Genomic DNA, 17,162 nt, shown 5'->3' on the forward strand with positions numbered 1-17,162 from the left:
AATGGGCCCTTAGAAGGCTGAAAGGTAACACGTGCTGGAAACGGCCCAATGGAATAATGGGTCGTTTCACCAAGGGTCATTAATGGGCCAATTGTTACAAAGGGACTCATATGGGCCGAAAGACGTCATGGGCCATACATGGGCCGGAAGTTACAACGGGCTGGAATCATATTGGATGGCCCAAATGATGCTACTCGGCCAAATTCCGACAGGCCTTAACGGGTCGTGAGTTAGTGGGTTGTAAATGGGCTATATGCGAATAGGCCGTTAATAGGCTTTCCGTGGGCCGGCCCGCTACCTTTTGACCAAATCAAATGGGCCGGCCTTTTAACCATAATGGGCCTCTGTTGGGCTGTGCCACGTGTCGATGTATCATAGGCGCCTTCGGTACAATGAGTGGATGACATCTGTCCCAACGGTGAGCGAACACGTGGTTCCTCCAGCTAATGAGAAATTTACACATGGAAAATCCCCATTGGTCGTGGCTGTTAGCGGGTTATCAGATCCAAAAACGGACCCGATAGCTTAACTGCGACCCGTTATGGTGGATGCCACATGTCGTTCACCCTTGATGAAAGCACTTCCATGACACGCGATTTATCGTCATGAAACTGGACACTTCTGTGGTGATAATTTTGGTAATGTCATGGAACACTTCTACGACAGCACATGTATGAATATCTTGATTCTTTCATAAAATCGTCGTGGATGTACATGCATGACAGAAAACGTGACCTACTATGACAAACACGTATCATCACGGAAGTGTATTTTTTTGTAGTGTATGCGCTCAAACTTAATTAGGACTGAATCTCACCATGACCTATACTAGGATAGCACGAACCAAATGAAGATTCCACCATGGAAACCTATCTTGTTGTCGGTCAAGGTGATCATGGATGTCCACACGGGCCCATGAATAAATGGGCTTGTCGCTGATAATCAGCGACATTGTGTACCGTTCGAAGACAACCACTACATGCATATGTATGGAGGTGATGTGTGCATGCATGTTTGAATACCATTTCACAACATTGATGTGGCATGTGCATTGAAAATCATACACTCCCTACAGAGAGAAAGATCGGTTCATTACGTGTTGTTGTACTAGCCACTTCAACTCGATGAGAGGAATTCATGCATACACATGCATGCCTGTGTGCTCAAACTGTCTCATGCATGTCATCCCAAAGCATGACCTATATATATACCGTATTACAAGCAAAAAAATAATCCCCTCCTAAGTCAAATTAACCTCTCCCGTTGTTAGGCAAAAAGTAGTGATGGACCAAGCGGGCCCACATATGGAAAGCATCAATATCGCTGATAACCGCTTAAGTGGGTGCGAGAGGACAACCACCATTGGATCCATCTGTCCGGAGAATTCCGAATCAACGTGGAGGCTATTTTTAATGACCTGAGAAGTCACTGTCGGTGCAATAGCCGTTCGGGCGGTCATAACGAAGCCGCCCAGCCGGAGAGTTTGGCCTAAAGCCAGGCTGCCCCCGGCGGTGATGTTGTCTTTGACAACGAGACGAGCCATCAAGCCTTATCGTGAAGACACAGAGGAACTCTCAATGAAAGCACCAATGTCGGTGTCAAAACCGGCGGATCTCGGGTAGGGGGTCCCGAACTGTGCGTCTAAGGCTAATGGTAACAGGAGACTGGGGACACGATGTTTACCCAGGTTCAGGCCCTCTCGATGGAGGTAATACCCTACTTCCTGCTTGATTGATCTTGATAATATGAGTATTACAAGAGTTGATCTACCACGAGATCAGAGAGGCTAAAACCTAGAAGCTAGCCTATGGTATGATTGTTGATGATGATCGTAAGTCCTACGGACTAAACCCTCTGGTTTATATAGACACCGGAGGGGGCTAGGGTTACACAGAGTCAGTTTACAGAGGAGGAGATCTACATCCGGATCGCCAAGCTTGCATTCCACGCCAAGAAGAGTCCCATCCGGACACGGGACGAAGTCTTCTATCTTGTATCTTCATAGTCCAACAGTCCGGCCAAAGTATATAGTCCGGCTGTCCGGATACCCCCTTATCCAGGACTCCCTCACTAGGATAAGCGTTCTAGCCAGAGTCCCTGCAGAGTGGAGTTCACCACCGTCGTCGATGTTCCGCTGCTAGAGTTCTTCCGCTGCTTCGACTTGTTCTCCTGCTTGCGTAGAGCAACTGAGGATGGCGTAGTGCCACCGTACCGATGTTATTCATTGTAATATCGGAGACCTTGTATTCATATTCGTGTAATAATAGAAAGCTGGTTTTGTTCTATGTTAAACAGTGTCGTATTCCAGAAGACTTCTCCTCGATCTCTAGGCTGGAATACGGGGCGTTCCGGTTTCTCTGAGCCGGGTTGCCACACCTGGTCATCATAAAATTGTCTTAAAAAAGAGCAATGTGCATTAGCCCCCAAGTGCCAAGTGAAATACTTGTATTGTGCCTGGGACTTATAAATAAGATGTTTGTATCATGTTATTTGCATACTGCAGGCTGAACTTAATGCCAAAGACTCCCAAGTCGCTGATCCTTAAGAGAATATTAAGTCTCAACAATCTGAAACTTCCATGGCCAAAACAGAATTGACCACTGCCTTGGCAGAGATGGAGAAGTTGAAAAAGGACTTCAAGGCTGACCAGGAAGGTTGGGAGACTCAGAAAATAGCTCTACTGAAGAGAGAAGAAGAAGTAGAAGCATCTCTTAAGCCGGTGGCTGAAGAGCTTTCAGGCTTAAAACGTCAAATAAATACCATGATAGCTGCCATCTTCTGTAAGTAACTTTATCTCAAGTTGTCACCACCAATGCATTGTAATAACCATTCATTCGGCTTATAAATGTACTTGGTAATACAGGCTCTAGAATCGCCCATCTTGGTGCAGATATGCGCGTGAAGCTGAAAGCCGCCTACACTCTGATAGAGCAATTGTATACTGGCGCGCAATGAGCTATCTCTGCAGTTTCGCATAAGAAGCAACCACCAACCCTCATCAAGGACATGCTGGAGAAGTTATTTGTGCTTCCCCAATGGGTTGTGGATCTTAAACGATCAGCTGCAAGAGTCGGTGCCATCATTGCGCTAACACGGGCAAGGCGTGGCAAGCAGATCTTGACCCGGAAGACTTCGCCAATGGCTGCCCCACTGTAAAGGAGGGCAGGTCTCCCTTCAGTGCTGAGGACCTTGCATCAATAGCAAGAGAAATGCACCCTTTAGCAAGCAAATTAGCTGAAGACACCGACCTATCCCATTATCAGGCGGTTTATGATGCTGACAACAAGAAGGTTAAAGCGCCAATTCATGAATCCCAGGACCTTACTCCTCCAATTCGTAAGCACACTGTTGCCCCTGACATTGACCCATCAACACTTATTGATGACGAAGTTCTATTCAAAGCTTTGACTGGGATCACTTGGGCAACCTCTGAATTCCAACCAATGGGTGAAGAGGAAGACGATGAACCAGTGCAAGATGACCCGGAACCCTCTACCCGCCAATGTCAAGACCAGTAATCCGAAGGCCGGCTTAACATCTGCCAGTTTAAATACTTCATGCATCAAACACTTATTCTTATGGGCCATTCGATGCCTTGTAATAGGCTAGCTTGAAAACAATGATATGCCATGCCATCGTGCATGTTGATTTGCATAACACTTATGAGCTGTTTGATCTTATTTGATGAGCCACTGTTTATGCTCATAATCATTGTCAACTTTGATGATCATGCTATCATAAACCCTACATACAAACAGAGAAGAAGTGCCTTGCTGGTTTGCCCCAAGGCGGGTCATAATGCCCCATATAAAAAACCACTTGTGACTGCATCGTCCATAACCAGGGCCGGTTTAACAAAACCTCATATAATCATAACAAAATAAATATCACACATGTGATACTTATGCGTATTGCCGGCTTACCATGCCACATGCAGTAAGGATAATAGCCCAGACTCGGAGCGCAGCGCTCTGTGCAATGTATTCATACTACCCGCTTTACAACGTCATAGACAACAAAGGGTAACATCCCAAATCTTTAGAGTATAGAACTCTAAACATATGATCATCATACACTAGCGACTTAACGTCCAAAGCTAGGCTGGGTTAGCAAAACACCGGATACTTTCAAATAAAGATCAAGGCAACATGGCCTGAATCAACTTTTTCAACCATATATCAATATGGTACAAACATAACTCACCAAAAAAGATTCAAAGTGAATATAAACCAGAAAAAAAAGGCATTCAAAGGCTACCAAGCCTCAACATCAAGTGATATTCAAGGGCCACACAGCCACTGAGTTACTCCTTAATTCAAACCTTTAAGTCGGGCCTCACATGACCAATCGTTGTTTTAACTTTGACAAGTTCAGGGTCTTTATAAGATTGACTGTCAACAGTACAATAAGTCATTCCAGGATTACTTGATCAGAGTGGCAAGCATACAAGGGCAGGATACCACTGATTTTTAGTGAATACACCTGGCATCCAAGCCTATTACTAAGCCCACAAGTAATATTTTGATCTAGGCGTACAAGCCAGACTAGCAGGGCAGTCATAGCTATGCTCAATGAGCAAGAAGCCCACAAGTATTTTGCAATCAAGGCATACAAAATGGATCAAAAGGGTAATCATAGCTATGCTCAATGAGCAGGAAGCCCCCAAGTGACCTTATGAAGTGACAATAAAGACTCCGATTCTTAGAAATGAAACGACAGAGACCCTGAATCAATAGGGATGCCGGCTTTATTATACTAATCATAATATATACATTGGTAAAATTATGTACATCACAAGAGTCGGTGGCTCAGGTGTAATAAGGCCGAAGATGAGGAATATTCCACGGCCGGTGGGTCTCCTCCTCCGACGTGCATGTGTCCTTGTGGTCTCGAACATCGATAAGGTAGTATGACCCGTTGTTCAGATTTTTGCTGACCACAAAAGGCCCTTCCCAAGGTGTGGATAACTTGTGCATGTCAGTTTGATCCTGGATGAGCCGGAGCACCAAATCTCCTTCTTGAAAGGTCCTGGCTTTAACCCGGCGGCTGTGATAACGACACAGATCTTGCTGGTAAATCGCTGAACGGCTTCCTCAAGGTCACGCTCCTCATCCAAAAGGTCAATAGAATACTAAGGTGCTTTCTCATTCTCAGCTTCAACATAAGCTGCCACACGAGGCGAGTCACGAGTATGTCACTGGGAGAACCGCCTTTGCTCCATAAACCATGAAGAAAGGCGTGTAACCCATAGATCTGTTTGGGGTGGTATTGATACTCCAAAGCACTGAGAGAAACTCTTCCACCCAACAACCCGGCATCCTCTACAAAGGGACCATAAGCCGGGGTTTGATACCTCTCAGGAGTTCTTGATTGGCTCTTTCAGCTTGACCATTAGACTATGGGTGAGCCACTGACGACACATCAAGCCGGATATCCTCTTGTTGACAGAATTCTTTCATTGCACCCTTAGACAGATTAGTACCATTATCACTAACGATACTATGAGGGTATGCACAACAAAAGATCACCATTTTGATGAATTGAACCGCCGTTGCTGCACCACATTTGCTGACCGGCGCAGCTTCAACCCACTTTGTAAATTTGTCAACAGCTACGAGGAGATGAGTCTTTTTGGCTTGGACCTTTTAAAAGGCCCAACCATATCCAGCCCCCAGACTGCAAATGGCCAAGTAATTGGAATCATCCTCAATTCTTGAGCCGGCACATGAGCTTGCCTTGAAAATTTCTGACAGCCATCACATTTACTGACCAGATCTTCCTCATCAGCATGAGCCGTCAGCCAATAAAACCCATGACGAAAGGCTTTAGCAACGAGAGATTTAGAGCTGGCATGATGGCCGCAATCTCATTCATGAATCTCCCATAGAATTTCACGACCCTATGCTACCTCTTGAGCATGCGTTGGTTTTTCCCTTGAAGAGGAAAGGGTGATGCAGCAAGGTAGCGTAAGTATTTCCCTCAATTTTTCATAACCAATGTATCAATCTAGTAGGAGGCTCCTCAAAAGTCCCACGCACCTACACAAACAAACAAGAACATCACAACCAACACGATAAAGGGGTTGTCAATCCCTTCACGGTAACTTGCGAAAGTGAGATCTGATAGAGATAATAAGATAAGATAAATATTGGTATTTTTTATGATATAGATTGGAAAATAAAAGATGCTAATAAAAGTAGATGGAAAACTTGTATGATAAAAGATAGACCCGGGGGCCATAGGTTTCACTAGTGGCTTCTCTCAAGATAGCATAAGTATTACGGTGGATGAACAAATTACTGTCAAACAATTGATAGAAAAGTGCATAGTTATGAGAATATCTAGGCATGATCATGTATATAGGCATCACGTCCGCAACAAGTAGCTCGAAATGATTCTGCATCTACTACTATTACTCCACACATCGACTAACTCCTGCCTGCATCTAGAGTATTAAGTTCATAAGAACAGAGTAACGCATTAAGCAAGATGACATGATGTAGAGGGATAAACTCATGTAATATGATATAAACCCCATCTTTTTATCCTCGGTGGCAACAATACAATACGTGCCTTGTTACCCCTGCTGTCACTCGGAAAGGACACCGCAAGATTGAACCCAAAGCTAAGCACTTCTCCTATTGCAAGAAAGATCAATCTAGTAGGTCAAACCAAACTGATAATTTGAAGAGACTTGCAAAGATAACCAATCATACATACAAGAATTCAGAGGAGATTCAAATATTTCTCATAGATAAACTTGATCATAAACCCACAATTCATCGGATCTCGACAAACAAACCACAAAAAGAGTTACATCGAATAGATCTCCAAGAAGGCCAAGGAGAACTTTGTATTGAGATTCAAAGAGAGAGAAGAAGCCATCTAGCTAATAATTATGGACCCGAAGGTCTGTGGTAAACTAGTCACAACTCATCGGAGAGGCCTTGGAGATGATGTATAGGCCCTCCATGGTCGATTCCCCCTCCGGCGGAGCGACGATGAAGGCTCCAAGATGGGATCTCGCGGATACAGAAGGTTGCGGCGGTGGAAATAATTTCTCGTGGTGCTCCTGTATGTTTTCGGGGTCCATGGATATATATAGGAGGAAGAAGTATGTCGGTTGATGCTCGAGGGGCCCACGAGGTTGGGGGCGCGCCCACCACCTTAGGGCGTGTCGGGCACCCTCGTGGCCGCCTCGACCGCTTCTTGACGTCCACTCCAAGTCTCTTGGATCGCGTTTGTTCCAAAAAGATCGCTCCCAAAGTTTTCATTCCGTTTGATATTCCTTTCCTTCAAAACACTGAAATAGGCAAAAAACAGCAATTCGGGCTGGGCCTCCGGTTAGTAGGTTAGTCCCAAAAATGATATAAAAGTGTAGAGTAAAGCCCATAAACATCCAAAACGGGTAATATAATAGCATGGAACAATCAAAAATTATAGATACGTTTGAGACGTATCAAGCATCCCCAAGCTTAATTCCTGCTCGTCCTCGAGTAGGTAATGATAAAAACAGAATTTTTGATGTGGAATGCTACCTAGTATAATTCTCAATGCAATTTTCTTTATTGTGGCATGATTGTTCAGATCCAAATGATTCAAGATAAAAGCTTATAAAACATAAAAATATTAATACTTGAAGCATACTAACAAATAATCATGTCTTATGAAAATAGCGTAGCCAAATAAAGCTTATCCCTACAAAATCATATAGTTAGGCCATGCTTCATTTTCATTACACAAAATACTCCCATCATGCACAACCCCGGTTTCAGCAAATCAATTGGTTCATATTTTTTAACGCGCTTCAGCTTTTTCAACTCTTACGCAATACATGAGCGCACTATATGTGGTATATGGTGGTGGTTGTGAAGACAAAAAGGGATAAGATAGTCTCACATCAACAAGGCGTATCAAAGGGCTATGGAGATGCCCATTAATAGATATTAATATTAGTGAGTAGGGATTGCCATGCAACGGATGCACTAGAGCTATAAATATATGAAAGCTCAACAAAAGAAACTAAGTGGGTGTGCATCCAACTTGCTTGCTCACGAAGACCTAGGGCGTTTTGAGGAAGCCCATCATTGGAATATACAAGCCAAGTTCTGTAATGAAAAATTCCCACTAGTATATGAAAGTGACAACATAGGAGACTCTCTATCATGAAGATCATGGTGCTACTTTGAAGCACAAGTGTGGAAAAGAGATAGTAGCATTGTGCCTTCTCTCTTTTTCTCTCATTTTTTTATTTGATGGGTTTCTTTGGCCTCTTTTTTGTATGGGCTTCTTTGGCCTCTTTTATTTTATAAAGTCCAAAGTCTCACCCCGACTTGTGGGGGAATCATAGTCTTCATCATCCTTTCCTCACTTGGGACAATGCTCTAATAATGAAGATCATCACACTTTTATTGATTTACAACTCAAGAATTACAACTCAATACTTAGAACAAAATATGACTCTATGTGAATGCCTTCGGCGGTGTACCGGGATATGCAATGAATCAAGAGTGACATGTATGAAAAATTATGATGGTGGCTTGCCACAAATACGATTGTCAACTACATGATCATGCAAAGAGCAATATTACGATCATGGAGCATCTCATAATAAACGGAACAGTGGAAAGTTGCATGGCAATAAATATCGGAATGGCTATGGAAATGCCATAATAGGTAGGTATGGTGGCTGTTTTGAGGAAGGTAAATAATGGGTGCATGATATCGCTGAAGGTTGCGCGGCATAATAAAGGCTAGCAAAGTGGAAGGGTGAGTGTGTGTATATCCATGGACGCACATTAGTCATAAAGAACTCATATACTTATTGCAAAAGTCTACTTGCCCTCGAAGCAAAGTACTACTATGCATGCTCCTAGGGGAAGGGTTGGTAGGAGTTAACCATCGCATGATCCCGACCTCCACTCATAAGGAAGGCAATTAAAAGAGCACCCCATGCAATAAATTTGTCACACAACTTTTACCATACGTGCATGCTACGGGACTTGCCAACTTCAACACAAGTATTTCTCAATTTCACAATTACCCAACTAGCATGACTCTAACATTACCACCTTTATATCTCAAAACAATTATCAAGCATCAAATTGATCATAGTTTTTAATGCACTTTCTATGATAGTTTTTATTATACCCAACTTGGATGCTCATCCTTCTAGGAACAAATTTATAACCATAGAAAATACCATGCTGTTCTAAAAGACTCTCAAAATAATATAAGTGAAGCATGAGAGATCAACAATTTCTTCAAAATAAAGCCACCGCCGTGCTCTAGAAAATATAAGTGAAGCACATAGAGCAAAACTATCTAGCTCAAAAGATATAGGTGAAGCACATACAGTATTCTAATAAATTCTAAATCATGTGGGTCTATCCCAAAAGGTTTGTACAGCAAGGATGAATGTGGTAAACTAAAAAGCAAAGACTCATATCATACAAGACGCACCAAGCAAAACACATATCATGTGTCGAATAAAAATATAGCTCAACATAAAGTTACCGATAGACCAAGACGAAAGAGGGGATGCCTTCCGGGGCATCCCCAAGATTAGGCTTTTGGTTGTCCTTGAATATCTTGGGGTTCCATGGGCATCCCCAAGATTAGGCTTTTGCCACTCCTTATTCCATAGTCCATCAAATCTTTACCCAAAACTTGAAAACTTCACAACATAAAACTCATCAGGAAATCTCATAAGCTCCGTTAGTGCAAGAAAGAAAAACCACCACATAAGGTACTGTAATGAACTCATTCTTTATTTATATTTTTATTAAACCTACTGTATTCCAACTTCTCTATGGTTCATACCCCCCGATACTAGCCATAGATGCATCAAAATAAGCAAACAAGACACTAAAAACAGAATCTGTCAAAAACAGAACAGTCTGTAGCAATCTGTAACTTTCGAATACATATGGAACTACATAAATCCTAATAAAATGGTAATTACTAGGCAATTTGTCTATTGATCTACAGCAAAAAGAATCAACGCAAAATCACGTTTCTGTTATTTATTGAATTTTTTCTCGTGCGTGAAAAGTTTCTGTTTTTAGCAGAATCAAATTAACTATCACCGTAAGTTATCCGATAGGTTCTACTTGGCACAAACACTACTTAAAACATGAAAACACATCTAAACAGAAACTATATGAAATATTTATTACTAAACAGAAGCAAAAAGCAAAAAACAAAAATAAAATTGGGTTGCGTCCCAACAAGCGCTATCGTTTAACGCCCCTAGCTAGGCATAAAAGCGAGGATAGATTTAAGTATTGCCATCTTTGGCATTCAATTCTTCAATAGAACACTTATAACCCATATGACTTTACTTATTTTTGGTAATGATTAAACTCTTAGGTAATAAATCAAGATATTCATTTGTAGCAAAAGGTTCCTTAATAAGAGCGAAGAAATTGGATTGAATACTTATCGATTTGAGATCCGCATTTCCTTACTAGAAGATTCACCCCTATTTTTGGGAACATACATTAATTTAGCAATTTTTGTAGGAGGAGTTGGAGTATTTTTCATGGATGAAAAGGCAGACCCTAAATTAGTAATAATATCCTCAAGTTTACCGATTCTTGTGGAATCTTGATCTATCCTTTCATTAACTATAGGTTCCTTCTCTTTAAAACTTTTCAAAGTAACTCCAACCTTAGATCCATATTGAGTAATTTGGTTTTGGATCTTTTTATCTAAATTTTCAATTAACTTGATAGTAGCAACTTTATTTTCAATCATTTCAAGCCTTTGCATCACATGTTCTAAAGTTAAAACTGTTCCGTTAACCAAAAGAGGCGGTAGACCGAACAAATTTGTCATGGCATTATAAGCATCAAAAGTATGGCTACCCAAAAAATTCCCTCCGGTAATGGTATCAAGAATGTATCTATTCCAAGGGGTAATGCCTACATAAAAATTGCGAAGAAGAATGGAAGTAGATTTCTTCCTAGTAGATCTATTTTGAGCATTGCAAATTCTATGCCAAGCATCTTTTAGATTTTCTCCCTCCCTTTGTTTAAAATTAAGAACTTCATGATCGGGAGTATTAATGATGATAGGAGGACTAGCCATGATAACGAGATAAACAACTAACACACGAGCACACAAGAGGCAAGCAAAAAAGAGAGGGGAATGGGAAAGAGAGGGCGAATAAAACGTCAAGGGTGAAGTGGGGGAGAGGAAAATGAGAGGCAAATGGCAAATAATGTAATGCGAGGGAGATGAGTTTGTGATGGGTACTTGGTATGTATTGACTTGAGCAAAGACCTCTCCGACAACGGCGCCAGAAATCCTTCTTGCTACCTCTTGAGCATGTGTTGGTTTTTCCCTTGAAGAGGAAAGGGTGATGCAGCAAAGTAGCATAAGTATTTCCCTCAGTTTTGGAGAACCAAGGTATCAATCCAGTAGGTGGCTCCTCAAAAGTCGCACGCACCTACACAAACAAACAAGAACCTCGCAACCAATGTGATAAAGGGGTTGTCAATCCCTTCACAGTAAGTTGCGAAAGTGAGATCTGATAGAGATAATAAGATAAGATAAATATTTTTGGTATTTTTTATGATATAGATTGGAAAATAAAAGATGCAAATAAAAGTAGATGGAAAACTTGTATGATAAAAGATAGACCCGGGGACCATAGGTTTCACTAGTGGCTTCTCTCCGGATAGCATAAGTATTACGGTGGGTGAACAAATTACTGTCAAGCAATTGATAGAAAAGTGCATAGTTATAAGAATAGCTAGGCATGATCATGTATATAGGCATCACGTCCGCAACAACTAGATCGAAACGATTCTGCATCTACTACTATTACTCCACACATCGACCGACTCCTGCCTGCATCTAGAGTATTAAGTTCATAAGAACAGAGTAACGCATTAAGGAAGATGACATGATGTAGAGGGATAAACTCATGCAATATGATATAAACCCCATATTTTTATCCTCGATGGTAACAATACAATACGTGCCTTGCAGCCCAACACCGCAAGATTGAACCCAAATCTAAGAACTTCTCCCATTTCATGAAAGATCTATCTAGTAGGCTAACAAAACTTAGAATTTGAAGAGACTTGCAAAGATAACCAATCATACATAAAAGAACTCAGAGGAGATTCAAATATTTCTCATACATAAACTTGATCATAAACCCACAATTCATCGGATCTCGACAAACACACTGCAAAAAGAGTTACATCGAATAGATCTCCAAGAAGATCAAGGAGAACTTTGTATTGAGATTCAAAGAGAGAGAAGAAGCCATCTAGCTAATAACTATGGACCCGCAGGTCTATGGTAAACTACTCACGACTCATCAGAGAGGCCTTTGAGATGATGTAGAGGCCCTCCATGGTCGATTCCCCCTCCAGCGGAGCGCCGCCGAAGGCTCCAAGATGGGATCTCGCGGATACAGAAGGTTGCGGCGGTGGAAATAATTTCTCATGGTGCTCCTGGATGTTTTCAGGGTCCGTGCATATATATATGAGGAAGAAGTATGTCGGTTGACGCTCGAGGGGCCCACAAGGGTGGGGGCGTGCCCACCCCCTTAGGGCGCGCCGGGCACCCTCGTGGCTGCCTTGCCCGCTTCTTGACGTCCACTCCAAGTCTCCTGGATTGCGTTTGTTCCAAAGATACCACTCCCGAAGGTTTCATTCCGTTTGGATTCTGTTTGATATTCCTTTCCTTTGAAACACTAAGATAGGCAAAAAAAATAGCAATTCGGGCTGGGCCTCCGGTTAGTAGGTTAGTCCCAAAAATGATATAAAAGTGTAGAGTAAAGCCCGTAAACATCCAAAACGGGTAATATAATAGCATGGAACAATCAAAAATTATAGATACGTTGGAGACGTATCACGCTCCTCGGGAGAAATGCATCATTGAAACACCCGTGTAACACTGCATCTGTGTAGCTCACCATTGATAATAGTCATTGACTTAGACCTCGGGGTTATCTTCCTGGACAAGGTTTCATCCTCAGGTAACTCGCCTCGGGTCATATAAGCCAAATAAGGAACAGTCCAATCAGGAATAACATGGAGAGCCGCCACCAACTATAGGCCATTTAACGAATGGGTTATGCAAAACATCGAGGAAAACATTAGGGGGTACCGTCTTATGCTGAAATCCTAGCTGGCTTAAAGCATCAGCAGCTTCATTTTTCCTGTGATCAACATGCTCCACTGGATAACCTTTGAAATGACCAGCAATAGTATCAACCTCTCGGCGATAAGCCGCCATGATTGGATCCTCTGAATCCCAAGTTCCTGATACCTGCTGAGCCACCAAGTCTGAGTCGCCAAAACAACTCACCCGGCTTAGATTCATCTCTTTAGCCATCCTAAGACCATGGAGTAAGGCTTCATACTCAGCTGCATTGTTAGTACAAGGGAACATCAACCTTAAAACATAACAAATTTATCACCTCGCGGGGAAGTCAATATAACTCCAGCCCCCGAGCCTTCCAACTGCCTGGATCCATCAAAGTGAATATTCCAATATGTGTTATCCGGCTTATCCTCAGGCATGTGCAATTCGGTCTAGTCATTGATGAAATACACAAGTACTTGAGACTTTATAGCCGTCTGAGGCATATAGTTCAAGCCATGGGTGACGGTGTCCTGCACCATGGGGTACTCACCACGTCGTCTCCCGATCAGTTGGATTGGGCCGAGGACCCCCATGGCCGTATACTCATGGGCCAGTTTGGATAGCTGCCGCATACAAGGAAGATTCCACAAGACTATCAAGACAAGGACTCCTCCCCCACCAGCGTATTCAGATAGGACTCTTGTTATCCTAGGCCTCTTGTGCATTATATAAACCAGGGCTAGGCTAGTCGATAAAAATAATACCACAATCATAACCTCATAGGCTAGACTTCTAGGGTTTAGCCATTACAATTTCGTGGTAAATCAACTCTTGTAATACTCATATTCATCAAGATGAATCAAGCAGGAAGTAGGGTATTACCTACATAGAGAAGGCGCGAACCTGGGTAAACATTGTGTCCCCCGCCTCCTGTAACCATTAGCCTTAGACGCACATTTCGGGACCCCCTACCCGAGATCTGCCGGTTTTGACACCGACATTGGTGCTTTCATTGAGAGTTCCGTTGTGTGATTGGCAAAGGATCAATGGCTCGACTGCAGATCAACTGCGATGTCGGCTTCTTCGTCACTGGCTCGACTGGTCACCTTGGCTTGACTGAGGACTTTGTCCTACCTCTGATCGTCATGTTCGGATGAGGGCTTTCATCAACATCAACTCCGATGTCTATCAAGATCATGGAGGAATCATCCATGGAGCTCGGGGGCTCAACGAACATTGCCCAGGGGCGACCATGCTGTTTTCTAGACAACGAACTTGTATCCGCCGCCACCGCCTCCTCAAGTGTCATTTTAATGATTGCTTCGGTGTAATTGTGCGGAATTGAGTCTACAACAACCCTGGAAAATTTCGTCGAGTTCCGATGGAGGAATCTCTGGCAATCTACGATATACCGGAGCCCTGTCAAATCTGGACAGGAATCTGGACGAGTTTAGGACATGGTCTCCAGAGCCTAGCTCGGAGGTCCTTTGGAAGATCCAACCGTTCAACTTCTGCGGAATTCCCATATCTACCACCCCTCAACATTTCAGCTTGATCCGACCGTCCAAACTCCAGGAACCTTCCGATTAGTGCATCACTTTTCGGGTCTGTTTTCTGCGCGAGAATGAATCCGACCCGAATTCATCCTTTTTATGAACGGGATTTCGGACATCCTTTTTGAAGGAAGTTTTGTATGGGGTATTGTGTTTTGTTCCCAAACACATCCCACTAATTTTAAAGTCTTTTCCAATATGATCTTCGCCATCACGCTGGTGTCAAACCAGCCTGACAACGTTGCTCTACGGCTGCCGACCTGCGCTAGACACGTTGTCCCTTTGTTGAGCCGAGCTCAACTTCTTCGGATGATTATCTCCGCAAGCCGAACAATAGTTCGGCATCGTGAAGGATAAATCGTCACCAACATCACCGCCCCATGGATTACACGAGCGGGCACATCGACATCGCCGTACGGTCACTTTATTAAGCTAGCATTGACCACGTCACAAGTTACGACCTGCATCGGCATGGCCGAACTATTGCTTCATCAAGACGATGTCCATCACGCCGAACTACTTCAACACCTTGGCTGACATGGAAGTTGCAACATGTCCTCACCGACCTGCTCCGTCTCCTCATCCGGACCGGGGGCTTCGTCATCCCTTCATCGACCTACTCCAGAGACTTCGGCGTCGTCAACCGACCAACTTCGTCACGTTAGCTGGACCAGGGGATTTGCCTTAGCAAGTCATCCTTTGCCAGCATCGCCACGCCGCGGCTCCATCGCTCACCAGGCAATGGGTGTGCATATCAAGTAACAATTTCGGGAGTAACCTTTTTTCAAACTGCTACAACAGATAAACCAGGTGCTATTAATCCTAGTAATTTTTTCATGCTTGGGTTTATTTTTTCGAAAAATTATTACTCTGATTTGTTCCATCATCTGTATACAGGTCTATTAAATGATGGCCGCATTAATGATGGTTGCGTGATGGTTCGGTATGTCTTTGGGTCTGTAGTTCGGCAAACGCCGCATCTGGAGCCCGGACTGCCCTGCAAATTCAGGCTTTGTCATGCCTTCACAGTGTCACGCCGACACCCTGCATCGACATTGGCGTCGGCACCAGGTAATCGATTTTGACTGCATTACATGGTCACTACTTCGGAATGCCGAACTCCTTGCTCGGACACCTCGGGCTTGGGGGCTGGGACCTCGGCCATGTCAAGGACTGCGAACCTTGTCGGATCTTTCCCAGATCAATGGGCATCTTCGTCTCGCCACAAGCCCGAATTGCGTAATCAACACCGAGCATGTTAACCAGCTAAGTCGCTTTCATGCTCAAAGACTTTCTATATTAAATTTTGTTCGGTTCGACCAAGCATTATACTTTTTTGGCAAAAAGTTGTTTGTGACACAATTCGTTGTCAAAACTTTGTTTGTGACACACAAATTCAAATACCCCATTTAATTGGGGGCTTCCTTTATGAAGCCTTTCCTCTTGCATATGATTATACTTGTAATGGCTTCGTTCCTTGTTCGTGTATTATGCTACAATATGCACCATATTGACTTAAGTGTTCCGCAAGCTGGGTTGCCTTGCTCATGTTGTCAGTGTCAAAACCGGCGGATCTCGGGTAGGGGGTCCCGATCTGTGCGTCTTAGGCTGATGGTAACAGAAAGCGAGGGACACAATGTTTAACCAGGTTCGGGCCCTCTCGATGGAGGTAAAACCCTACTTCCTGCTTGATTAATATTGAAGATATGTGGAATACAAGAGTAGATCTACCATGAGATCATAGAGGCTAAACCCTATGAGCTAGCCTATGATGGTATGATTGTAATTGTGATCGTCCTTCTAAGGACCATGCTCTCCGGTTTATATAGACACCGGAGAGCTAGGGTTTACATGGAGTCGGTTACAGGGAAGGAAACATAATATCCAGATTGCCAAGCTTGTCTTCCACGCAAAGGAGAGTCCCATCCGGACACGAGCCGAAGTCTTGAGTCTTGTATCTTGATGCTTCTATAGTCCGGATGATGTATATAGTCCAGCTGTCCAGGTACCCCCTTATCCAGGACTCCCTCAATAGCCCCTGAACCAGGCTTCAATGACGATAAGTCCGGCGCGCAGTCTTGTCTTCCGCATTGCAAGGCGGGTTCCTCCTTCTGAATACTCCATGGTTCCCATCATGATGAACAGTGTTCGGCATCTTCATCAATGTTGTACTCCTCGGCTTCAGTGTATCAGTAATGATCATTTCCACGTGTCGAGCGAATGTGAGGAGTCGAGGCATTTTTGCATTTGCCACCTCCGGCCCTTTGGGCTAGCCATCTATTTGAAGAGACGGGGATTCCCAGATCCAAACCTCACTCTCCCTCCTCGAGCAAGCATCCAACAGAGCGCCCAGAAAAAACCATTCCAGCATGGCCGGTCGTTGCAGCTCTTCTGCTCGCTCTCTTTGCCCCAAGCCGAGAGACTGGGAGTGTGTTCAGTTTCTCACAGCTGTTTCATAAAGTTACAAACTCAAGGGCTCCTCCAAACTCAAGGGCATTCATG

The sequence above is a fragment of the Triticum dicoccoides genome, chromosome 5B, assembly GCF_002162155.2.
Source record: "Triticum dicoccoides isolate Atlit2015 ecotype Zavitan chromosome 5B, WEW_v2.0, whole genome shotgun sequence".
In the NCBI taxonomy this organism is placed as follows: Eukaryota; Viridiplantae; Streptophyta; class Magnoliopsida; order Poales; family Poaceae; genus Triticum; species Triticum dicoccoides.